The 27,169-nt window shown below is 46.9% G+C and overlaps 1 protein-coding gene across 5 annotated transcripts in view; it reads left to right on the top strand.

Annotated features, from left to right (window-relative positions):
* Positions 1–27,169, top strand: part of GRM8 (glutamate metabotropic receptor 8) — a 132,782-nt gene that overhangs the window by 100,168 nt on the left and 5,445 nt on the right. The window lies entirely within an intron of this gene.

Genomic DNA, 27,169 nt, shown 5'->3' with positions numbered 1-27,169 from the left:
GCTATGAGCCAAGGATTCTTGAGTTTCATTCATGCCACATGGTGAGTGATATCTGAACCGCCAATCCTGGATGCCTCGTTTCACCAATCTGCACTGGACGAGTGTGGTGAAGTATGGTCAAACCAATTCGCTTGATCGACGCTGCTGAGAGAGAGGCAAAACGGTGTTAAATTATGATTTTAAAAATATAGAAAAGCATTTAGACTTTTCCATTTTGTTCAAGCAAGCATTAATGCGCTTTAACTACTTAGTGCATGTACCCAGTTCTTGAAGGATTTTTGTTTTACCTTTTTGAGCATCGCAGGAGAGTCGAGCAAAAAATATTCCTAAAATTGAAACCAGAATTGAGAGGCGTTAGCACGCGAACGGCGATAGAATATTAACGGATAGAATGGTGCGACGCCGCTGATGCGAGCCGATCAGCGCACGTGGCACGCTGAGCCTCCTAAACGCTGGGCCGTTGGCTCGCCCCGCGCGGAACGGGGCTGCGTGTGGATGTCTCACCGTGATGGTCCCTGTTCCGAGATAGCGCCTTGTCACCGGGGCTCGCATTTCAATTCGCTCCTTCGTGGGGGAAATTGAAAACCTTGCGGCAATGGAGGCGCCCTGGGTGGGCTCGTTTAGGAAACTAGCAGCCCTGATACATTTTCTGATCGGGTGTGTGCGAGTGTGCGTATGGGAGCAGTAGTTCGACGACTAGCGCACCGCGCTATGAATCCGACGACCCGAGTTCGATTCCCGCTCACGGACAACACCAGTGACGACTATCTGAACCGGTCCTGTGCCTCCCCTAGTGCGACTCAGCCTCAAATGAGTAACTGGGTGTGATGTGTAAACATCGCCACTGGGGAGACAAAGGCGGCCGGGCGTGGCGCAGGCCACCCAGCCCCTTGTGTGCCGTGCCGGCCTTCATAGGTGCTCGCTAACAGCACTTGCCCCAACAATTTGTGAAGCCTATACGGGGGATCTTTTGTCTTTTTGCGTGCGCGAGTGGGTTTGTGTGTGTGTGTGAGAGCGAGAGTGTGTTTGTGCGTGTGTGAGAGCGAGAGTGAGTTTGTGCGTGTGTGACTGTGAGAGTGTGTTTGTGTGTGTGTGTGAGAGTGTGTTTGTGTGTGTGTGAGAGTGAGAGTGAGTTTGTGTGTGTGTGAGAGTGTGTTAGTGTGTGTGTGAGAGTATGTTTGTGTGTGTGTGAGAGTGAGAGTGTGTTTGTGTGTGTGTGAGAGTGAGAGTGTGTTTGTGTGTGTGTGAGAGTGTGTTTGTGTGTGTGTGAGAGTGAGAGTGGGTTTGTGTGTGTGTGAGAGCGAGAGTGAGTTTGTGCGTGTGTGAGAGCGAGAGTGTGTTTGTGTGTGTGTGAGAGTGAGAGTGAGTTTGTGTGTGTGTGAGAGTGTGTTAGTGTGTGTGCGAGAGTGAGAGTATGTTTGTGTGTGTGTGAGAGTGTGTTAGTGTGTGTGTGAGAGTGAGAGTATGTTTGTGTGTGTGTGAGAGTGAGAGTGTGTTTGTGTGTGTGTGAGAGTGAGTTTGTGTGTGTGTGAGAGTGAGAGTGTGTTAGTGTGTGTGTGAGAGTATGTTTGTGTGTGTGTGTGTTAGTGTGTGAGGGTGAGAGTATGTTTGTGTGTGTGTGAGAGTGAGAGTGTGTTTGTGTGTGTGTGAGAGTGAGTTTGTGCGTGTGTGAGGGCGAGAGTGTGTTTGTGTGTGTGTGAGAGTGAGAGTGAGTTTGTGTGTGTGTGAGAGTGTGTTAGTGTGTGTGCGAGAGTGAGAGTATGTTTGTGTGTGTGTGAGAGTGTGTTAGTGTGTGTGTGAGAGTGAGAGTATGTTTGTGTGTGTGTGAGAGTGAGAGTGTGTTTGTGTGTGTGTGAGAGTGAGTTTGTGTGTGTGTGAGAGTGAGAGTGTGTTAGTGTGTGTGTGAGAGTGTGTTTGTGTGTGTGTGAGAGTGTGTTTGTGTGTGTGTGAGAGTGAGAGTGGGTTTGTGCGTGTGTGAGAGCGAGAGTGTGTTTGTGTGTGTGTGAGAGTGAGTTTGTGTGTGTGTGAGAGTGAGTTTGTGTGTGTGCGAGAGTGAGAGTATGTTTGTGTGTGTGTGAGAGTGTGTTAGTGTGTGTGTGAGAGTGAGAGTATGTTTGTGTGTGTGTGAGAGTGAGAGTGTGTTTGTGTGTGTGTGAGAGTGAGAGTGAGTTTGTGTGTGTGTGAGAGTGAGAGTGAGTTTGTGTGTGTGTGAGAGTATGTTTGTGTGTGTGTGAGAGTGTGTTAGTGTGTGAGGGTGAGAGTATGTTTGTGTGTGAGTGAGAGTGTGTTTGTGTGTGTGTGAGAGTGAGTTTGTGCGTGTGTGTGTGTGAGAGTGAGTTTGTGCGTGTGTGAGGGCGCGAGTGTGTTTGTGTGTGTGTGAGAGTGTGTTTGTGTGTGTGTGAGAGTGAGAGTATGTTTGTGTGTGTGTGAGAGTGAGAGTGTGTTTGTGTGTGTGTGAGAGTGAGAGTGAGTTTGTGTGTGAGAGTGAGAGTGTGTTAGTGTGTGTGTGAGAGTATGTTTGTGTGTGTGTGAGAGTGTGTTAGTGTGTGAGGGTGAGAGTATGTTTGTGTGTGTGTGAGAGTGAGAGTGTGTTTGTGTGTGTGTGAGAGTGAGAGTATGTTTGTGTGTGTGTGAGAGTGAGAGTGTGTTTGTGTGTGTGTGAGAGTGAGAGTGAGTTTGTGTGTGAGAGTGAGAGTGTGTTAGTGTGTGTGTGAGAGTATGTTTGTGTGTGTGTGAGAGTGTGTTAGTGTGTGAGGGTGAGAGTATGTTTGTGTGTGTGTGAGAGTGAGAGTGTGTTTGTGTGTGTGTGAGAGTGAGAGTGAGTTTGTGCGTGTGTGAGGGCGCGAGTGTGTTAGCGCATGCAACTCCGTTTTTCCGGGGCTTTGAATTACGGTCATGGGGGCCGCATGCCATTTTGCTTTGGAGAGAGCGCAAGCCCTCGACCTCCAGCAACCATTCTCGTGCCCAGGGGAGTAGAAAATGAGTCACATTTATATAACATCGCAAAGGGCAGCCAGTGAAATCAGTTCGCCGGTGTTTGGAGCGTTTGGCTGCATTTGTAAATGCCCGCTGCATGCAACATTCACTCCATTCATATTCGATCATTTTCAAAAAGCAAGCTGTCTGCAATACACACACACACTGCACATTTGCTGCAGGCTTCATAATTGCTTTAATGCTGTCGGTTTTCGTGGTTGTGCTGTACGGCTCTCCAATGTGTTTTCTGGTCATATTGTGCATTGCTCGGCACAACATCTGATGTTTCGTTCCATTTGGGTGGCAGGGTGGCCAAAGTGCGATCACTTGTGCCTCACAGCAAGATGTGCCAGGATTGGATTCCTCAATCAAGCACCTTTCTACGTGGAGTTTGTATGTTCTCCCCCCCCCCCCCCCCCGATCTGGATGGGTTTCCTCTGGGATCTCCAATTTTATTTCAATCGATCCTACTGGTATGAACTGGTATTGTTCAAATATAGCAATGCAAAAAAACGTACCTGCAAATTTACTAATTTTTTTCTTATTATACGTAGCAACATCTTACCCGGCTACAAAAACTTAGCAGAAGCCTCTGGAGCAGTGGTGAGAAATCTTCGGCCCCGGGGCCGCATGCGTCCCGTGGAGTCCCTCCTCGTGGTGGCCTTGTCTATTTGTCTCGAGGGTGATGTTTGGGGTCATGATGAGTGCACAAGCGCGATGTCAAGTCTGCGGCCCACTGAGGTGGAGGGCACCTCGCGTGGCCCAAAGACTCGTCTGGGTTGCCCTTCACTGCTCTACACTATACACTACACTATACACTACACTATACACTACACTATATACTACACTATACACTACACTATATACTACATTATACACTATACACTACATTATACACTATACACTACACTATACAATACACTACACTACACACTATACACTACACACTATACACAACACACTATACACTACACACTACACTTTACACTACACACTATACACTACACACTATACACTACACTATACACTGCACACTACACTATACACTATACTATACACTACACTATACACTACACTACTATAAACTATACACTACACTAATATGCACTATACACTACACTACTATACACTACACCATACACTACACACTACACTATACACTACACATTATACACTACACTATGCACTACACACTATACACTACACACTACACCATACACTACACTATACACTATACATTACACTATACACTGCACACTATGCACTGCACACTATACACTACACACTATACACTACACTATAGACTATATTCTGCATACTACACTACACACTATACACTACACTATACACTACACACTATACACTGCACTATATACTACATACTAGACCACACACTATACACTACTCTATACTTTACACTACACTATATACTACATAATACACTATACACTAAACTAAACACTACACTCTACACTACATACTACATTATACACTATATACTACACTAAACACTATACACACCACACACTTTTCACACTTTACACTACACTATATACTACATAATACACTATACACTAAACTAAACACTACACACTTTACACTACACTATACACAACAAGAGTGGTGGGCAACCTGTGTCGCATAGAGCCGCTCGTGGTGGCCTGGTCTCGGTGTGTCTCGGGGTGATGTGTGGTGGTCACGATGAGGGCACAAACGCGATGTTCAGCTTGCGGCCCGCTGAGGGCTAAGCAGGCCTGCTCGCGTGGCCCAGCAACTCCGCCTGGATTGCCCATCACTGCTCTGGAGTCTTGAGGCTCTGAGGATTTCCTAGGTAAACAAACGTATTCGTAAATAATAATAATAATTAGGAAGCTTTTGGCAGGAACTGAACGTCGGATTATCATGCTGAAAAACACGCAGGCACAACTTCAGTACGGATCGGGGAGCAAAGATTGCTTCAATGAGTTATAATATTTTTTATATATTGTTTTGGAGCACGCTCGCTGTGCACAAGCGCAATTAGTGCTCATTCACGACAACCGCGACTTTTTGTTTTCCAATTCAGTGAGCACATTATAATCCTCGTTTGGCGCAATCAACAGATTGCACGGTTGGTCAGTTCTAAAGGTCGAGGAACGATATGCAATTTAAATTAGCCGGAGAATATGCCCCACACGCATATCACGGGGGCAATGCAAAGTTGCGAGCGACGCTTATAAAACTGCATTATTAAGGGGAATATAATTGGAAGTGGTAATTACTACCCTCCGTGCTAGCGTAATTGATATTACTGCGTAGTTACAACGTGCCGATGGAAACATTCCTCATCAAGCCCATCTTCTGAAATCCAAACGGAGTTGTGTTTGCCGCAGGCTGCGTGGAGCTCTTATCGTGCGCACGGACGCACCCTACAGCCGCCCCTCGCCCCCGCGCCTGCCCCCCCCCCCCCCTCTTTGCCCAATCACCGCTGCGATTGTTCTCGCTGTGACTTCATGCTTGAACAACAACCTTTGCCTTCCTCAACCTCGTTCGGTCGATGCGGTGGAACCGAGGAGGCCTCTTCCATTGCCGCGCGCTCTGCGCCGACGCCCTCCGCAGACTGCGCTAATTCATTCGTGCGCCACCGACCATCGCGGAGAAACCATTCATCTTCTACGGTTTTTTTTTGTGCTGCTCCCCCTTCGGCATTTCCCAACTTTAGAATTCACTCAACGCAGGAGGCTTATACTTTTTTTGGTTTGTTCGCTTAAATTCTGCTCGCACGGAAGGGGAGCATATTATCCCGATGGAGTGGATTCTCGATTTTCTCACTGTTGGCGTCAGGACTCTAATTATTTTTTTTGTTTTACCAGGTAAGGCCCACTGGACTATATATCTATTTTCAGAAGCGACCTGGCCACAAAATTATAGCTCAACAAAGTGGCCTATCATCGTGTGGAAATTCAAAGCAGAACAACTCTATAAACGCATGTTTCTAAATGTGGAAGGAAAAACCGGAGGACCCAGCAAAAAATCCACGCGATTATGGGGAGAACATGCAAACTCCAAATAAACAGCAGGCTTTAGGTTTGGGGTCGAACCCACGACCTCCTTCATACCAGGCGAGGGAAATAACATCCCGCCACTGCGGCTACCCCTTTAGCACTTTATCGCTGATGGGAGTGGTGTGGAGTGGTTTGCATGGGCCCTGTTGCAAGGAATTGAAAGGCCCGCTGCCCCTCTATGTAGCGTGGTGCCGGAGTAATCTTGGCACCAGGCTACATAGAGGGACGTGGTGCAAGAGATTCAATAGGCCTCCTATCCTCGGTGAAGTTGCACCGCCGAAACACTCGACGGCTATGCAACTGGCTGAGGGGTCTGTTTAGATGATGGCCTTGCCGACCATTTTCTCCTCACGCCGATCACGTCGATTTTGGTGAAACTGCAGGATGAGCGGGAGAGAGAGCGCAGTACGGCAGATGGGTTCGCGAACCCCATCAGTAACGACCTTTAATTATTATTCCCTGATAAGTGTGGGGTCTTCACCGGCTACTCGTGTTTCTCTTAACACGCAAAACACGCCTTCAGATGGAATTGGCCAAACATGACCCAACAAAATTGCTCAGGAGAATGCTTGGAACCCAAAAATATTGCTCAGGAGAATGCTTGTAACTCGGCGATGAATTTCTGATGAAGACTGGGTGAGGTAATTTTTTATTCTGGATAGATAGATAAATGAATGACATTATCAGCCTCAGCAGCCATACTTTAAAAAGGGCAAAACCTAATCAAGTAAAAGAGCGGGCAGCTCCCACAGACGATGAGCGATTCCCAGAAAGCGAGAGAGAGAGAGAAACCCCTGCTTTTCTCCTTTTCTGTCATTTGTCGCTGCCATTGTGACGCTCCCGGGGTCAACAAAACTTGGACTGTCTAAGGTAGTCCAGATGTCTTGTGACCCCCCCCCCCCCACATTTAATTCCCTAAAACGTCATATATGTTTTTTTTTTAAGTAAGTTTTATTCGCAACAGAAATGAATGTGCAAAGGAACACAAAATTTAGGGGTCAATTAATTGGTGGACTCCAAACCACTTGGACCACCATCTATAGTCCAGCATCCAAAATATAGATGTGGGCATGATATATGGATGGGAAACATTGACGTTGACAAAAAAAATGAACAAAAACTGCAATGTGTAGAGGTGCGTGCTGTGAATTAAATTATGACGGGCAAATATTTAAAAAAACGCACGGATCAAAGGATATTCGCAATGAAGAGACATCGCATTGACTGCAAATGAAAGTAAGGAGACTTTAGCAGGACACCTTTTGCGAGACGGGATGACGGCCACTGGTCGAGACTAATGACGGACTGGCAGCAGCAGCAAAAGGGGAGTGAAAACACCCGAGGGCACGTCCTGCGGAGAGACGGTGCGATGAGATCGTCTCGCGCGCAGGAGCTCGCTGGGGATTGCTGCGTTGCGAGAGCCACGAGCGATGGGGAGAGCTTGTGAGAGGTCTTCATCCAGCAGTGGATTGATTGCGGCTGTAGGCCCGTACATTTTCAGTGCTGGGGAGCTGTTGTTGTTGTTTTATTTTTGTTCCCAATGTTTCCGAGGGCATTTTTTTTTTGCTGCCGTCTCTGTAAAGATTCCTTGCCTGGCTTCGAAAGTTAAAGCACACACACCATGGTGAAAATAAGAATGAAAGACAGACGTAAAGATAATTGTGAGTTTTTGGTGCAATCGGAACTAATTGCTCAGTCATTGGCGGCGTTCCTCTTGCACGCGCGGCTTCCTCAGCCTCGCTCAAGCAACCGGAACCCCAAACACCCTGAATGCGGCTCTAAATCAATGTTGACCGAGGTATAATATTCATGGTTTTCGCAAAAGGTGATTTGGCACGAGACAGTCCCCCGGTCCCCTTTGCGCGCAGGTGAGCTGTGTCCATCAGACGTCGTTTAGACAATTATCTGCGCGAGTGTTCTTTTCATGATAATAATAATTGTAGCCCTGTATCATTGTAGTGCTGGGTGAAGGCCTCCCCATGCCTTTCAGTCACGGGGTTTCTTTGACCATACTTCAGCACGCTGGTCAACGCAGATTTTTTGGTGAAGTGGACGAGGGGGGGGGGGGGGGTAAAGACTGTTTCGAATGTTACTTGTCGATTATTTTAGCCACAGCCTAGAATCAAACTCAAGTCATGGGGGTTCAGTCTTCTTGAATGCTAATGTACGTTGCTCATCACCAAAACCAAAGCACGATTGACTGACTGCACTGCCCCCTGAGGCTCCCTGCAGAGCAATGCCAAAGCATTACGCTGCTTGGAGCGCCGCTGAAATGAAAAGCTGCCGCACACGATGCACGGGGTCAGCCTGACCAAAGCATGAAGCTTCACAAAACTGGCCTCCCTACCTCCCCCTCCCCTCTCCTCCTCGTCTGGCTCCTTCTGCTCCTCCTCCCTACCCCCAACCAACATCCCTCCTCCCCTCTCTCCCCACCAACAAGTCCCCTGGCCACAAGCAACCGCACGGCACCTCGATGGACGCGGAATATTAATTCGGCAACTTGTCATGCGGCAAAGCGGAGAGTTGGCTTGTGCCACAGCCAGGCCACGCAGGGCCCAGCGTCTCTCCCCGGCAGAGCGGAGAGTTGGCTTGCGCCACAGCCAGGCCACGCAGGGCCCAGCGTCTCTCCCCGGCAGAGCGGAGAGTTGACTTGTGCCACAGCCAGGCCACGCAGCGCCCAGCGTCTCTCCCCGGCAGAGCGGAGAGTTGACTTGTGCCACAGCCAGGCCACGCAGCGCCCAGCGTCTCTCCCCGGGGTCACGCAAGGCACCCGCGGCTGAACGGATTACTGTCAAGCGTGTTGGATCTACGGGTATCTTGCACCGGGTTCTGGTCTCGCGCTTGCTTTGTCGAGGCTCTAAAAGGAATTCCGCAGCAAATACGAATTCGCCCCCCCCTCACCACCCTTTTGAGTGCTTTGAGGTGCGTGCGATGGGCGTGACGTGGGGGGTCGACGCCGGCGGAATGACGAAGCTTTATTGCAAAATCGTCCTCCTCTTGGAATTTGGCCTCGGGCAAATCGTAAAATTAACAACAGCTTGCGAATAATACCAGCAGCAATACTGAACAATGTTGATCGACTTTTATTTATTTATTGAGATTGCCCGACGGCCACCTTCAGCCGATCAAAAGAGCAGAAGCAATTTGTGAAGAAAAAAAAAACACAGGAAAATGTAGAAAAAAATAATGTATATATTGCTTCCACTTCTACGGCGCATATCGAATTGGTGCTCTTCAAACGGTCGCGTGGAACGTTGTTAACAAGGTAAAGGCGCAGCCCTGCAATCGCTTGCTCATGCCACTGCTGGTGGAAGAGCCTTCATGAGAGGGAGCTCTAGAGGGGTATTTGGCCTGCTCTCCCACGCTAACCAGACGTGTTGGAAGAGGTGGGAGTATCCACACTTTCCGCCACCGCACGTGACCTGCCAATCCACCAAATGCCACGTCGAGATTTAACACTGCTGGGTGGACAGAGGCGACGGTGGAGGGAAGAGGATTTGAGTGAACTTGCACCTATTTTAAAATCCCGCGCCTGGAGGTGGAATCAAACCGGTGACACCTGGATTACGCCACCTGTGGCAGCATCCGGAACATTATTAACGGCTGTGAATGAGTGGCTTTCTCTTTGGAACACACGGGACCTCGACTATAGCGGCACATGTAGAGCCTCCCAGAGTGCACCAACGGTTTCTAAAATCCCGCACCAAAGTTAAAATTTTCTAATGTTTAAAAATCGCACCGTACATATTCTCCCATATGTTCCATGCGCTGCGAAAAACAATGTGGGAGGTGAGAAGGACAAGCATGTCATCTTGTAATATGGGGATCACACAGGCGCACTGCAAGTGGGGTGCATTTTTTTGTGCCTTGTGACTGGCAACCTCTGCCCTACAAATGCAGATAAATGTGAGTCCCATTGCCACCGCGTACAGATGATCCCCATGATGTTCTGACAGCCGGCTTCTGAGCAATGATTAAAATTCACATCGGTGCACTGGCAATGCATTTGGGTAGCAATCATGACTTCTTTCTTGCTGAAAGATCAAATAAATCCAGAGGGGGAAAACTTTAAGAAAATAACCTCCTATGCTTCAGCAATAACTGCGGTGCAAGGACGGTGGGGAGGAGGAGGAATACATGGAAGGATTAACAAAAAATATCTGAAAGGGGACTATGTAATTGGGTTTATATGTTTGACCCGAGGCCCTTTGGTGGTTGAGAAATAGAGTCTAATTAAAATGTATAGCACTGGGAAAACAAAGTCATGTAGTCTTGGAGAAGTGAGCAGCAGATGGACAACGAGATTGGAGAGAGAAGGCAAATAAGAAACAGGTGCGAGCGGGGAAGCATCCGTCTGGGCTACTAGGAAGCACTTTGAATAACGATTTCTTCACAAGCTGTGCAAGCTGCATTGGATATAGTTGCATCCACGGGCATCTTAACTCCCTCAACTTCATTTTAATTACAAAGCACATCACAGTTAAAGTCACAAAAATAATGGCAAAGTGTGCGTGGTGATGGTGGTGCTGCAGCGGTTAGCGCGCTGCTATTCGAACCCGGCGACCCGAGTTCAATTCCCGTTCGTAATCACCAACACCAGTGACAATTTACCTGAACGGGGCCTGGGCCTCCTCGAGTGTCCTTCATTGGTGCTACTCGCGAACAGAAACATGCCCCGAAGGTATGTTGAGGCTATACGTGGGATCTTTGTATTTTTGTATTTAAATGAAGCAACGATTGTTTTTATTGTCGTTCTGCATGTTTTGTGCAATGGGTGATCAGATCAAACCGGTCCTGAGCCCCCTCTTCCTCAACCTGCGTTGTCAAGCGTGGTATAATCTGGTCAAACAAGCCCCTTGATCGACACGGCCGGTGGAGACACTCATTCAGCAGTGGATTACACCTTATCATTGTCACTACTCAAAATGCTCCGATTCATGCTAAGTTTATTTTGGGGTTAGATCGTGCAGGTACGAAGTCAATTAGACCTAATGCACCCTCCACCAACCAACACAGCGAAACAAAATAGCATCGTCGCGTGGGCAAAAAAAAACGTGCCAAATTGGATTTATTTTCATCACAACCGATTTGAGGTTGAAAAATGTTGACGATTTTGCACGACGCTTTGCAGGAGATGACTGCCAGCGTCGCCGCCAGGTGCTCGCGAGACATCGGCTCCTATGACAGTGCGCCTCCTGAATCACTTCCTTTAAGCGATGCCCTCTTTACACCTCTGCACGGCTCAGCTAGATGAAGCAGTCATCGACGCTGCGTTAGCACTGCATACAAAGCCACGTGTTGATAAATAAAAAAACACTTGTGAGGCTGATGCAATACGGTGAATCAATTATATTTCTTTAAAAAAAAACTACACTCACGATGGTGTTAACGACTATGAAATTGATTTGCCAAAACGGAGCATTATCAATGTGAAAAATCCAATTAAACGTCTTAATAATTTACCATTCACTTCTGTGCACATGGTAGCATCTAACCACTTAAAGCTTCATAAATAATACATGGAGAGCGTTGATATTCCACATTAACAGTTTTTAGAGCAATCAGTGATTTATGCAATTGTTGAACGTCCCCGCCTGAAAGGGACCATTATTGTACTAAGTGCTATTGACGTATTTTTCTTTTTTCGGGAGCCATGTAGTACTTACGCATGATCTTGTTAGCTGAATGATAGCTTCTGAGAGCTATTACAAAGCTGGAGGAGCAATAATGACTTTTTTTTTCAAATACATCAAAATTAATGCACCTTGATTCGGAAAAATATGGCATTTTCAAGGCGTCATTTGTTTTGCTCGCCAAGTGAACAACAACAACATTCCTTGCCAGAGAGATGAATAGATGACTCATAGCACTGAGCAGACACCGTTGGGATCCTGGGCTCGGATCCAGGTTTCGATCGCCCAGCATTGGATTGGGTTTTCGATGCGGTGAGTTAATGGTTTCAGGAGGCATAAGGACGCGTGGATTCATCGATTAACATCGAGTAAGAATCGGTGTCATTTTTACGGACTGCCAATGTTACATTTAGGCAAATGGAGCAGACACAACTGTACAGAGCAGATAAGAAACAATACAAACGAGAGTGTTAACGAGACCATAAAAAATGGCACATTCTTGAATGGAATTGCAGCGCTGCATAACGAAGATTAATCGAATCGCCGAGATGAATCGTTACACCCATAATATTTAATCGTAACGTATGTACTGTATGTATGTTTAACTTCTTTCACACCGTACGTAGCCAAACGTGTTGATCGGAGGTGCAGGGAGAGAGGACAACGCGTGCCGTTGGTTCATAAATCATTACAATTGGGTGTCCTCTTTGTCTCGTATTTAGAGCAAAATGAGATTCATTCCTCCCTTTTGCAAGAGAGACCTCGTTGCTTGATTTTTTTTCATGTTGTTCTTGTCCAATTTTAGTGACAGATAATTTTTCAGATTCGGAATGAGAACTACGACACCAGCACCCCTCGGAATATCTCGTGACCAATATTACGCCTTCGTTATTGTCCACCGACAGCGGAATGCGCAGTTTGGTAATTCCCTGTAGAAATTACCAGAAGACCCAGGCATTACTGTTGACTCTGCACAAACTGGATCGGTGGCAAGAGCACCGAAAGCTCTGCTATCCATCATCACAGCTGGTCAGTGCCACGTTGATTATTTTGATTATTTGGCTGCTTTAAATTGCCACGTGATAAGCCACTTCGTTGAGCCATCATTTGCGGCCAGGTCGCTTCGACAAAAGAAGCTAATAGCTGTTAGCTTTACCTGGTGAAGTAAAATAGTTGTTTAATCATCTTTATGGGGGGATTTGTTTACCTTGCCGAAATTTTACACTCCTCAAGTGTTCTTGTATTGTTTGTGGTTGTATTGTTTGTGGTTGTATTGTTTGTGGTTGTATTGTTTGTGGTTGTATTGTTTGTGGTAGTAACGTTGTTACTCGCCCCGACTGGACATCTGTGAAAAATAACTTTATAGCTCATTGGATTCCCCCAGTATGAATACATATTCTGATTCTGATAAAGGGGCAATGAAGATTTGTTCGAATAATGCTCGCCAAACGTCTCTGATGTGAAGCGTCTCCCAAACTACTGGACTGGTTGCGGTGATCAATATCTCATTGAACAGGACATAGCTCATTGAACAGGACATAACTTCATTGCAAAGAGGCTTGTATGCCCAATACATTGACCCAAAAAACACTAACGTCCAAAAATAATACAGATAAGCACCTAAGTTGAGCTGAGAAGTGGCCATGATGGCTGTGAACCACACATTTTGATGGGTGGTATGGTCAAATATTTTAGCTTTATTACAAACGCGTGAGCAGTAAAAATCTGTACATCACCGATAGTTGATCAGCAAGTCGTCTGTGCGTGATGAGGTTAAAGGGTTGGTTCTCCCACCTCTTCCAAAATGTCTGGGCGGTATGGGAAAGTAGTACAAAATACACTCTAGAGGGGATCTCTCCAGAGCCCTCTAGAGAGCCCGCCTCTAGTGGAAGCCGTTCTAATAGAAGCGGCGTGAGCAGAAAATTGCAGGGCTGCAAATTTTACCTGAATGTTTACTCTCAATCACAGATACAGCACTTAAATAGCTCCCGTTTCAATAGCCCTCTCCAACCCACGACAGCCGCCTTCACAAACGTCAACGCGTTTTCCGCTGCGAACCCGAACGGCCGTCGAATTTGCGCACAGATGTCGGGATGTCATTTCGCGGCGAGCCATTTCAAACGAACGGGAGCTTCGCCAACGCTGTCATTAAATCCAACTTTTTTTCTCCCCCCCACGCTCATCCTTTCATTTTTTTCCCCGTGACACTCCACGAGGTTACAGTAATGTTCGCAAAAAATAATAATTATTTTTAAAAAAAATAGCCATCACCCATTTCATTTGGCGCGTGCGCAATCACCGAGCCGTTCCAATGGGGTTCTCGGTGGCCATGCGCAGCTCTCGGAGACCTCCTATGAACTTAAGTCAGTGGACAGTCATCAACAATACGCGACATTGTTTGTCTACAACAGTGTTCTTCATTGCAAGGCCCGCGGGTCACTGGCGACCCCTGGTGTCCTATAGTGCGGCCACCGAAAATACACAACACGTGACAACACCCCGCCCCCCCTCCCCCCCATCATCATCGTGCTGCTGTCAAACTCCCAATGGTTTCAAACGCGTGGGGGCCCTCACACCGATTATGTTTTGTCGGCGAGAGTGGCCCACCTCTGAAAATTAGTGAATAACACAGCTCTAGAAGCACAGATGTATGTTGAACTTCTTTCGCACCGTACGTAGCCAATCGTGCTAATCGGAGGTGTGGGGGGGGAAGGACAACAAACTTAGCACAAAAATCAGTTGAGAAATGAGGTTTTTTTTCAATGTAGATTTAAAAGTGCATAGCTCCAGTGGCTTCCAGATGGCCGCAGAAGCGCACCTGAGAGCGCGCGATGCTGTGCACGTCTTTGTTCAATGGCTGAGCCAAGAGCCGCTGCTGTTGCGAGGATGATCGAAGTTGGCGTGACAATGTATGCTCCTTGACGAGATCGGCAAACTATCGTGGTTCATTTGTGGGCAAGCGCTTTGTGTGTAACGAGTGCGATCTCATCATGTATTCTGCACTGTGGGTTGTCATGACCACTCCAACGCTGGATGGTAGGCCGCACAGAGACATTGCCCAGCCCGGAACCTGTCCGGCAAAGCCCATTCAATGAGCGCTTTGTTAAACGCTTCTTGAATATCTTGACGGCAAGGTGGCTCTATGCCGTCGTTTGTTCGTGACGGCATATAGCGTTCTCAGCATTGCAGTTTGTGAAGTTGCGGTGATTCGAAGATGAATGGGCAGGCCCAAGTTCGTTGAGTTTCTGTGGGCAGATCTTTCAAGCAATCTTTATTCGCACCTCAAGCACATCGAAGCGTCAAAAAAACAGGCCGATAAAAAAAATGCGACGTGCAATCGCAAAGTTACGGGGAAATTATACTGGTAGGAACGAAGTTGTAAACTGAGTGTACCAGCCTGCAATAGAGTAATGTGTCCGTCCGTCCGTCCCCTTTCAATACTTTAACGAAGTGAAATCTCGTGCTGTTGGGGTGTAAAAATAAAATTGCGCAAAATTCCAATGTTCCTACCAGCCCACCCTGCAGGGACCTGTTGTCTCGATAATTCTTCAGTTCGTAAAAAAAAAATGTCGCGGAAACTCGGCTCGTGGTGACAGCCATTAGCGCGGCAGCCCTTAGCACTCGGATGAGCTCGTCTCCCGTGGTCATGCAGTGCGAGACTTGGTAACGGTGGCTTTCGCGGATTCAGAGCTACGAACGCTCTCCTCGGGAAACCCACACTGCGACCGTGGCCGCAAAATAACACCGGAGGGACACCGTGGACACTCGTCCCTTCTAATCCCCTCGATGGAGGAATAGAAGGCCTCCCCCCGCACCAGACTAAACAACCTAGATACAGGTTCAGAATCTTCACAGCCATTCGCAAGCAGCAGCAGCAGCAGCAATAACAACAACAAGAAGAGAGGGAGAAAAAGATTGTATCAGAAAAATATTTTTTGGCGTTTAGCCAACGCTCGTCGCAAAGCACACGACTGCCGTAGCGTGCAGGCGAGCAGCCCTCGTGATCGCGCAGCGTTCAACTTTGTCGGATGTCTGCCGGCGGTCCAGAGTCATGAAAATTAACCTCGAGAGGCAGCCTTTTCCTTGGCTGAGTTTCCTCGGATGATGACCGGGGCCTTGATAGACGCAATGCGCCGACACCGCAACGCGCGGTGCGTGCGTGTGCGTGTGTACACACGGAGATGTTTGCCAAATCCTTCTCACTGTGATATCTGAGTATATGATCGGCACACAGAATGGAATTTCTCGCGGGGCATTCGCTGGAAAATATGCTTGGGGACTTTGAGATCGGATTGAGCAAAAAAAAATCCTGTTTGGTGATGGAAGGTGAATTCATGCAGTTGATGTGACCCTCGGATAAATATACAGGGTGGCCGCACAATTTAGAAAACATTATTACATTATTACATTTATTTTAGCGCTGGGGTTAAATAATTTTAATTGTTTATTCTTTAAGTTAATATTTTATCTGTTGTCATTATTTATATATATCTCTTCTTCTCGGGGGGTCGTCTCCAATCCGTTGGTTTACAAAACTCGACCAAGAGCCCCGGATGAATTGAGACAAAACATAATTGACGAATTTTGATTTAAAGCTTTCGTGACTGCAGGGATTCATATTCTTGGTTCTTTCGGTAAAGTCACGTAGAAGGGAAACAATTAAATAATAAAAATACAAAACAATAACATTCTCACGACGTTTCGACCGCAACACAAGCAATCATCATCAGGCGTGAAAACCACAAGAAAACTTTTTTCGTGTTTTCTTGTTGTGGTTTCCACGCCTGATGATGATTGCTTGTGTTGCGGTCGAAACGTCGTTAGAATTTTATTGTTTTGTATTTTTATTATTTTATTGTTTCCCTTCTACGTGATTTTACCGAAAGAACCAAGAATATAATTGACGAATGTTCGAAGATTACACCCTGTAATCTTAAAGAAAAGTCCTCAATTCATTAAAAACAAGAGGTCATGCATGCGCGAATGCTAACGGAAGTCAATTTAAACATTAGCTGAATAAAATTGAATAACCCTACGTGATTTGTTACAATAAATATAATAATCCTATGTCCAGACTTTTGGCCCACCATATATACACGGCACATAAAAACGGCCAGTGCGCAACTGCCACTACAGTTACTGAATTTATTTTTCGAGTGAAGGTGAAATGCCCTAGAAGAGAATGTGTCTGTCTGAGAGGCTATCTCCCGGGGAGATGGAGCGGTGAAATCAGTTCATGTGCAGGTGTGGCTGGGCGGATTATTGCATCCCAGAATTGTGAACGGTGGCGGCAGCAGCTTGTGGACGCCTTAATCCAGCTGTGGATTGACAACGGCCGGTGATGTTGATGTTGAAATGCAGCTGCTTTAGTAACAATAATAATAAAGTAGCTGATGGAACGCCCCCAATCCGCCCCCAACACGTATTCAAATGGCATACTACACATGCCTAAAAAGCGAAGACACGTGCCAGGCAAACATGCGTTTGCTTGACACGATTTACAGTAATTTGTCGCACCTGCCGCTGCTTTCTTGATCCGTGCGTCTGTAGAGTGCACAGATGCGACTGTTGTGATAAACACAGGAGGATCTTCACGCTTCATCCTGATTTCCGCTGCTAAGTCAAGAAGGATCAGTTTCGCATCCTGGAAATGTGTTTACAAACTCATTGGCGTCTCTCCACGGTGTAGAGATGGCCCACGTCTCAACTGCTCCAGCTGGACGTCTGTCAAAAAAAATAGCTTTATCGCTCTTTGGATTCCTCCAGTATAAATAAATATTCTGATATTCTGATTCTGCAAGGTCTCAGGCATGAGTTCAGATATCACTCGCAGCTGACGTCGTCATTTCCGGGAATTGAATTCAGGCGCAGAGCGCAGTGCGTGAATTACTGTGAGCAACGTTGGAAAGCCAATCAGCTGACGGAATAAAGATGACCGTTTATGAACGTGGAGACAGAACGGGGGTCCAGCTCATCTAATATCTCACGTTTGTTATTTTTTCACAAAATCGATGTTCTCTATTGTTAGCGTTAGCTAAAATACAGCACCCCCCCAAGTGACATTCCCTCTAAAAACTACCACAATTAACTTGCTCTAGATTTGAAGCTTTCGTGACTGCAGGAGTCTATACTCTTTGGTTCTTTCGGTAAAGTCACGTAGTTAGAAATTAAATTAAACAAATCACGACGTTTCGATCGCAACACAAGCAATCTGATGACGACCGCTTTGTGTTGCGATCAAAACGTCGTGATTTGTTTTATTTTATTTCTAACTACGTGACTTTCCCGAAAGAACCAAAGAGTAATTAACTTGTTGTCACACCTTTTCCCTGATCGAGAGCTAAATGCTTCAAGGAAATTATTGTTAGCATTTGGCACCCTAGGCGGTGGCCAATAAACCTTATTCAGGCCAGCGGCTCAATGAACCACCAGCTTGGGGTTTTACCAGCTGCCCTAGTTTTCCCAGGATGGATCGTCATCTCTCTGAGGGAGTTATACAAGGAACACGCACTGTGCTGGTGAAGTATAGTCATTGAGGGCTGGGTGACAGGGCCACCTACAGATATGTTTTGAGTACAGTACATTACATTAATTGTTCCATTTTTATGTTACGTGCTTGGCTTTCCACCGAAGGACCTAAATCATGTAGGATGTTCCTTTGTTTTGTTCTCAGCTTGTATTGGCAATGTTGTTGTGACGGAAAAGAAAACAACATTACTAAACCGTTGTCAGCTTTTGGCTGAATGCCCCATCCAAGTAGCGACTGCTTTGCGTTCTCCACTTTTGACACGAAGCCACGGGACCTCGTCCAGCCACGGTTTGTGCAGAGCTTATCCAAAGTAGCCCATGAGCCGAGGGGGTTGCCCGGTACCACCTTGGGTGACAAATGCTACCAGGGTCCAACTTAAGCAGTGTCCATTATCCACCGTGAGTAGAAGTCTCAGCTTAAATACTGTTCCGTCTCTTTTCTACACGCAACTTTCTCTTCGCGTTCTTATCGCGTTATGTTTCTTCCAAAAACACGATGTTCTCGACCAATTGTACAACGGTTTCCCTTCTTTAATGAAAAATGTCTCGTGCAAAGCTACCACGGGATAAACAAAAAAATAATTCAAGATAGTAATAATTAGCATGTACCACTCTACGTGGAACCGATAAGATAATTGTGGGCTAATAGCTCAGGGACCAAAGCGACGATCTCTCCTTCTCTTGGGCAGGAAGATTAGTAAAGCATTGGCAGTGTATGTGCCTGTCTGTGCGTGTGATGCAAGGTCAACTCCACCCGCATATGTGTGTGTGTTCAGGTTATACGTGGGGATTTTTGTCTTTTGTGATTTGTGGTAGTGTAGCAGTTAGTGCGCTGCGCTATGAACCTGACGACCCAAGTTCGATTCCCGCTCACGATCGGTCCTCCCCTGGGTCGACTCTTCCTCAAATGAAGTACTTGGTGAGGGGTGTAAAACATCACCACAAGGGAGACAAAGGTGGCCGGGCGTGGTGTTGGCCACCCACCCCCTCGTATGCTGTACTGGCCTTCATAGGTGCTCACCAACAGCACTTGCCCCAACAGTCTGTTCAAGCTCTTTTTTTTGGAAAGCGATGCAGTCAAACCTCGTGCACTCGAACTCATTTGGAGAAGAGCCTTTTCGGTTATGGGGGGATGTCTGATGTAATCATACGCAATGCAACTTTTACTGACGCCAAACAAACACAAGAAGCAGCGGTGATGGAATAATTAGTATAACATAGTAATATTTTATTATCGTTATAAAACTCGAGGTGCAAGGTTGATTTACTCGCGCGTGATGAACAGTATTCTGTGTTCCGGTTGGAGCTTTATTGGGGTGAGTTACTCACGGTAGCCATCTGTCTGGCTTACCGTGAATTCTGGCCTTACTTGAGTCTGGCTCTGAGAGGTTTTTTTACCGGAATTTTACCTTAAGCCGAACTTTCTCCTGGGAAAAAAGCCGCTCCATGGAGTAGAATTGAACCACGGTCCGTTCCTGGTTGTGTGTGCTGCACCAGCGCTGTTCTTGCGATCTGTTTCGCTTGGGCGCCTGAATTTGTTGCCAAGCAGCCCGAGGCATTAATGTTGGAAATTGTATGGTTGCGTGTTTGCCTTTTCCGCTTTCAAAACGCGTGAACGGCACGGTTGTTAGCGCCCATGCCGCAAGCACGTGGCCCCTAATTCCTTTCCTCTCCGCACGTTATTTGAACCTCATGGCAGTACCCCGGGGTACCATAATACCCCGGGCTCTCGCGTAATGTCCGTGATGCAGTCGTTTTTAGTCTGCTGATGGTCGGCGATGCGGCAATCGACTCATCTCGACGAGCTGTACTCACGATGCACCACCGCCACGGTGCGTACCGCGAGCGTTCAGGGTTTCGGCGTAATTGTCCTCGCTGCGTTTCGACATTGCGGAGTGTGGCATCACTGATTTCAGATTTATTGGTACCCCAGTCGCGGAGTTAAATACACCCCTGGAAAAAATAGTGTGCCAGAAATAAAATATTTAATTGCCTCGGCCAGTTTGTATTATTTGGTACCCATGGGTACCGCCATAAGGATCATTTGTCAGAGAGACGGAAAAAAATCTAAAATTAAAACAAATCGTTGTTTTCCTCTCGCCGCATACCACGGTCACACGTCCGGCCATCTGACGCGAGTATGAAGCTCCGTTCTTGACAAAACAACAATTCTCGACAAATGAATTTTGGGCACATTATACTGGCATGACAGGCGTGAGCGTGGTTCTTTTTAAACTGGCTTTCACTGCCTTGAGGTCACTTGGGCACTGTGGCGACACTCAAGAAATTTGCTCAAAATGTGTTTATCTCATCATTAACAAAGCCTCGGAACTCGTGGCGGCCAGCCTGGAACATGCAGCCTCGTGGCACATTTCCACGACCATTAGAACGCAGACTCATGCCGCACTGGGCTGTTCCATCAATGGCCTGGTGCCTGGCTCATGTCTTCATCGCGATGCTCCTCGAGCCGCACAGCTCCGTTCCCTTCTCTTCGGGAGGTTATCATGAAGAGAAAAAAAATGTGTCACAAGTTAACAGGTGCGTTCGGCTAGTTTACGCAACCAGAAGCTGAAATCTATCGTTAAAGTTGACCTAAGCGGTGGGGAGGGTGTGGGGAGTGCCCTTGACCGCGTGTCTTCCCCGTTGACGCCACGTCGTAGGGGCTGATTCCAGAGGTGACTCAGGTGAAGGCGCGTGGCTCCCCCAGGAAAGGGAGCCACGGGGCCCCGTTACGGCATGCCACACGGCCCGGTTGATGGCGCCTTGGCCTGGTAAGGTCACCGAGGAAATCTAGGCCTGGCCTACTCGCTTCCCATTGGTTATGGGGACGTATTTGGCACGGGGAGGTATTAATAAAGTTTAGTTTTGCAGTTATTGACATACTTACAAAGTACGGTTTTTTTTTTACAACGAGTGATTAAACGAATACAGAAAAGTAATGGCATGCCAGTTTAAAATTTGTATTTCTTTTTCTCCGAACAGTGGTAACGTATCTGTCCCGATACTTGGTGCCGTACAGCTCTCCCGTGCGTCGTTTGCCTGTACCGAGTGTTGCTCCACACAGTCTCTCACGTTTTGCCCCACAAATCTTTATCGAGGCAGCTCCCTCTCTTGCTGTTTTGCCAACCACGCTCATCGAACGCGAGCCACCGAGGCGGCAGCAGCAGGAGCGGCAGCAGCAGCAATCTCGAGTCCTTTTGGAACGGGGAATGGAATTAATGGGAAGAGGGAGTGGGAAACGTGGCATTAATACTACCCCCACACGCTCAGGTACGGCTTGCCGTTCAATTCCCGCGCACATTTACGAGCTCGAACAGGCCTCTGTGGGCCATTCGCTTGTAATTGGTAATTATGGAGAATCTCAATGGCAGGTATGGGAGACCAGAACTCCCTTGGAGTCGTCAACACTACTCCTCTGTCTGGAATGGAACAACCGCTCCGAGGCTGTGCCACACAACTACTGAAACGCCACAATATACAAAGGCCTAAATGCATGAATACCTCGACACGCAATCTGTGCATTGTGCAGACGTGCACGTGGTGATAGAGGCGCGCGTGTCAATACAGGTGATGTGGTCCAAACAAAATAACTTTTGAGTATTTTTCGATGTGTTTTTTTTGTCTGCTGCTGTTCACCAATGTCATCCCAGGCGTGCTATCGGCTTCACGTCACGTAGCAGGGAATCCATTCGGGAGTCGTTTTGACAAAGTGTTGTGCCGCTCGTTATCTGCTACCACCATTTCATCGCCGTTGCTTGCCCGTCGGCCACCATCGCTCCTCCATGATGACTCCCGCCCAAGCACACCCGCTCGCTCTCCTCGACGGTCAATACTATCTCTCGACGATGGGTGCTCGTTCCCCGATCCACGTTGTTCCTCTTCCTGCCTCTCCGTCTCATTCCAACCTTTCCACCTTTCCACCACGCTCGCTTTTTATGCACCTTTCAGCTTCCGTTACGTTGTCTTTGGCAGCGTCCGTGTTTTGTTTGGTCACCTCCCCTCCACACACACTCACACTCCAGATCTGTATCTCACAGAGCAGGGTTGTAACGAAATGATTGAAGACTTCATTTCTCCCTCAGGCGCAAGGGTGGGTGTATATTGATTTCCGTGATCAAATCGTTCTTGGGGAAAGTATCCCAACCCGCACCTGTTTGCCTCTGCGTTAAGGTGAATGATCCCGATTTGTTTCCAGAAAAAGAAATTGTACTTGCCGTGATCTTGTAAAGAGTTAAATCCTCGTGAGAGAAAAAAAAATATTTGGGCGGCGTTTCATAACTCGATCTCCAACAGAAAGCCAATCAAGGTCAATTAGGAATGCAAAATCTATTTGATTAATCTTAGTGTCTGTCAGCTGTGATTACTGATTCATTATTGCTCACACAAAATCCGCATAAGTGTCCCATTGCTACCCAGAATTAATGAAATAATTCCCATGATTATGGTGGAAAGAGAATTAGGCTCAAACATTGAACGCCTAACACAAGTAGATTCACAATGCCGTCTCTTTAAACCGCACAGCACTTGTGCCGCTAAGGGTGGGGGTGGGAGGGAAAACAGCTTAGCGTGGCAATTAAAAATACTAATTACATCCCAATCGCGGTCGGTGCAAAGAATGTCCATGTGCCTTTCACAGCACATCAACGTAAAGCAAGTCGGGTTGATTGATGATCCAGCACTCACTCATTCACTGCAGTCGCTCGCTCCAACAGTGGTCAGCCACCTCACCTCATTATCACTCGTTTATTGCTACTACCGTGGTTAACCCTTGCCATGAACGCCATTTGTCGATGCCTCCACCCGTGTTGAGGACTCGGCGTAGCGGACTGAATGTTTCGTCTCGTCCGTACTCTGTTCGACCACCACACTGCAGGTCACAACTCACGCTCACTCACTCAATCACCACACGGTGGCTAGGAGATGTTAACCACCTCGCCTGGTTTACAGGAGGTCTTGGGTTCGATCCCGACCCTGATGCCTGTATATTTGGAGTTTGCATGGTGTCCTCGTGGCCGCGTGGATTTTTCTCCAAGGTTCTCTCGTTTTCCCTCCACATTTAGAAACGTGCGTATCGACTATTTGGCTGCTATATATTTCCACACGACGATAAGCCACTTCGGTGAGCTATCATTTGTGGCCAGATCACTTCTGAAAGAGAGCTACGTAGCTCAGTGGGAAACTTACTTGGTTAATACAAATAGTAAATGTGAAGTTTAAACCACCTACACTGCAGGCCACAACAACTGTCACCCGCTGTACCACCGTGCTGCAGCTCACAGCACTGATTCTCTCCTCGTGCTGCTCCACTTTATAATTCCCTAGCGCAGTCTTCGCCCCCCCCCCCGTCCCCCCCAGAGTTCTTATAACCTTTCTGAATAAAAAAAAATACAAATTAACTTTTTTTTATTTTTCGCACAATTATTAGGTGCGATGCTGGCTGCCGGGTCATTTCGGGCCTTTAGGCCTGTGCTCAGTAACTGTAATATTATATTTATAATTCTAAATAATTCATAAGACAAATGAAATCATGTCATGAGCAGTTGCTAGATGGATCATTACATTGCATGAGCATGAAAGTTGGCGGTGGCTTAGGGAGGCCTTAATCCAGCATTGAATGAATAAACGTGCGTTTAGAGTATTTGTCTACAATAAATTTCCCACATGATAGGCCGCTTCGTTGAGCAATCATTTGCGATGGCGAGGTCGCTTCTGACAACAAGAGCTACATAGCTCGGTGGGCCTTACCTGGTGAAATAAAAAAAATAGTTTTAGTTTAGTTTCAAATTGACCAATGCTGTTGATGATAACAACAATGGCAAGTCAAGCACATTTCCTGCTCTTAAAGCTACACCGCAGCGTGCTGCCGAGTGTCAAGCAAGCAACGCCGAACGTGACGATACAAAAACACGAATCGCACCCCGATATGCAGCGGTCGCCAGCGGTGGCGCGAGCGAGCAACCGCAGGGCTGCGCGTTTACCTTGCGGTCGTCACGAAAAAATAACGCGTGTGCCTTTCAGCGGCGCAACACTCTGCCGGAGAAAGCCGCCGCGTTTTGCAAAGCGCATGGCCGCGGAAAGTTGAGTCACATTTAGATGCCAGTTGACCCCTTGACCTCTGCAGCTGCCCGCTCGTAGTTATTCTTTTTTTTACGCGAGCCCCTCGGTCATGCGGCGCTTGGGGCACTCACTCATTCACTGCTGGGGCATCCTACTGGGTCACGCTCTGCGAGCCATTCGGTGATCAAGCGTGCTAATGCAACGATTGTTGACAGCTTTATTATTTTCAGAGGCCCTTTTCGGTACTGCCAGGTGGTCCAGAGCAGGGTTATCCACAACTCGATTGTGCAGCCGCGACCCTCTCGTACAAGACAATACGTACTGCACAACACAACGCAGGCTGGATTTTGTATGATGTCTGAAGAATGGATTGGGAACGCTTTTTTCGCGTGAGCATCCACCGATGAGGAGATGGAGCGATGAAGTCGGCTTGGGTTGCAGGTGGCCAGGTGGATTTATATATATTAGGCGTCGGCTTGGCGAGGCTTTCACCCAGCAGTGGATTGACCATGGCTGATGATCATAATGATATCGCCTAAATGCGACCACATCTCAAGACGCTGCACATAAATTGTGGGCATAGCTACTTCATAGAAAAAGATACAATGTGTCGTAGGCTGAGGAAAAGGAAAAGTTTTGAGCCTGGACTTGAACAGGGGAAGGGAGTTGGCAGCACGGATGGCTGGGGGGACGGTCGGGCATTTCAGACGGTGGGGGCAGCAGAAGAGGGTGAACACCCCCCTTACCTCTCTGTAAAGCATGGAGCCATTCGTTTTCACAATGTGTAATCTCCTGTTGAAAAGCAAATACCTTGTTCGTTAATTGTGAAACATTCCTGAAGGACCTTGTACTGAATATAGATTTTTGTTTCATCTTTTGTTTTGTTGCTGCTACTATACTTAGGTACCACGGATCTCCCTTATAAAAAATAATAGCCAGGTAACTGGCTAAAACAGTACCACCTGCTCATTATCACGATTGACTACGTGCGGTGCGAAAGAAGTTCAACATGCACACATACATCCGTGTAACAAATCGAATGCAAGACTCAAGTAAGAAGTGCATTAGCGGTCAGTTGGGTATCTATAGATGTATCACGTGACACACTGTGCAGGTGTGCACTCCACGGAAATCATACTTGACTGTCCAGATGTGCGCTTGATTTAATAATTGACATTCTCTCACCAGGTGTGTGTGTGTGTGTTCAATTTAAAGCGAGTGTCATTCCTTGCATCCTAGCACAGTGTATCTTTGTGACATCACCAATGTACCTCATCTCAAAGAAAAATTAAATCATTACTTGATGCATGCTTTTGATTATTGCTTTTGATGATTGCAAGTCCCACGTGATGACACAACAGCAGCTGATTCAAATTAAGATTGAGATCGTGCGTGCAGTGTGTCCTGTATGATTAGTGATGATTATCTGAGCCGGTCCTGGTCGTCTCGTCGGTCGACTCAGCTTCAAATTAGCACCCGGTGTGGTGTGTAAACATCACCACTGGGGAGACAAAGGCGGCCGGACGTGGCGAAGGCCACCCAGCCCTTTGTGTGCCGCGCCGGCCTTCGTATGTACTCGCTCACAGCACTTGTCCCAACAGTCTATTCAGATTATATGGGCGAGCTTGACATTTGATCCGCATGATGTGGAGAGTGCATAGTCCAATTACGAGAAATGTCCTGTGTGTTTACGTACGTGTACACGTATGTTCCCCTACGAAGGAGAGTGCCAATTAAAATTAAAGACGAGCATACAAATAAAATATGCATTAAAGTTTGATTTAAAGCTTCCGTGACTGCAGGGATTCATATTCTTGGTTCTTTCGGTAAAGTCACGTAGAAGGGAAACAATAAAATAATAAAAATATAAAACAATAAAAATTATCACGACGTTACGACTGCAACACAAGCAATCATCATCAGGTGTGAAAACCACGGCAATAATTTTTTTTAAAAAGTGGCGGGTTTTTTTTAACATTAGCACCACGGAGAGCGATTTGGCAGTTTTTCAGATGGACGAGTCCATCTATGTTCGGAAAAGAGGAGGGGGGAGACGAAAGTAATGGATGCGGTCTGAAAGCCACCGTAAGCGTGAACAATCAATTAAGACCCGAAATGGTTTATCAAATCCTTTCAATGATTGCTAAGCCAGAATCCATCTTCTCGGTTGAAATTGTCTCTGTGTTTGTATATGTGGATAGCCTCATGAACGAATCTCTCATAGTAGCCAGATGGCTTGCAGAGAACCTCTGTCTTGGAGAAGTCAATGTCATGCGATCCTACTGAATTATAACAGTGATCTGCCACGGCGTGAGAATTTATTGTTTTATATTTGTATTATTTGATTGTTTCCCTTCTACGTGACTTTACCGAAAGAACCAAGAATATAACATATGCATTGTTAAGGGCGAGCGACGAGTAAATGGTGAGGACACGTGTGCAGGATGGAGGAGAGCAGGTTATGGAGACAGGAAATAGCACGACACCCAGAGTTCAGTGAGCAAGAAGAGGGCTACTAAATCCAGAATGTTAAAAATATGGCTGAGAGACGCCCACAATATTCTGAGAGGGGGGAGGGGGAAATCCTGGAATGTTTGAGTCCCTAGTTTTTCTGCCTTCGACAAGGTGATCGATGCTAATGAGGGAAAATTTACATACACGACAGTGCACGAACAGAACTGAGTCAGTAGCCAGTAGCTGCGTAGATTTAATGTCATCATAGTGCAATGTAACTACTCTTGTCTGTGACAAAATAAGGGCGAACTTCACCTATCCTCTCTGTAATTTACCCAGTTACCACTGGGAACCACTCCCGAGTAGCACAACCCCAACTTCCACAGTGTGGCTACATCCCTGCAAGAGAGATCTGTGAGCTGAAGCGACGTAACGGGTCACTGTGCATCTGTGGATCTAACCGGTATACACCGGGGC

Source organism: Petromyzon marinus, chromosome 14, assembly GCF_048934315.1.
Source record: "Petromyzon marinus isolate PM22_M1 ecotype Great Lakes invasive population chromosome 14, UKy_Petmar_22M1.pri1.0, whole genome shotgun sequence".
Taxonomy (NCBI): Eukaryota; Metazoa; Chordata; class Hyperoartia; order Petromyzontiformes; family Petromyzontidae; genus Petromyzon; species Petromyzon marinus.
The sequence above is the reverse complement of the archived record's forward strand: the minus strand, read 5'-3'. Positions and strand labels throughout refer to the sequence as shown.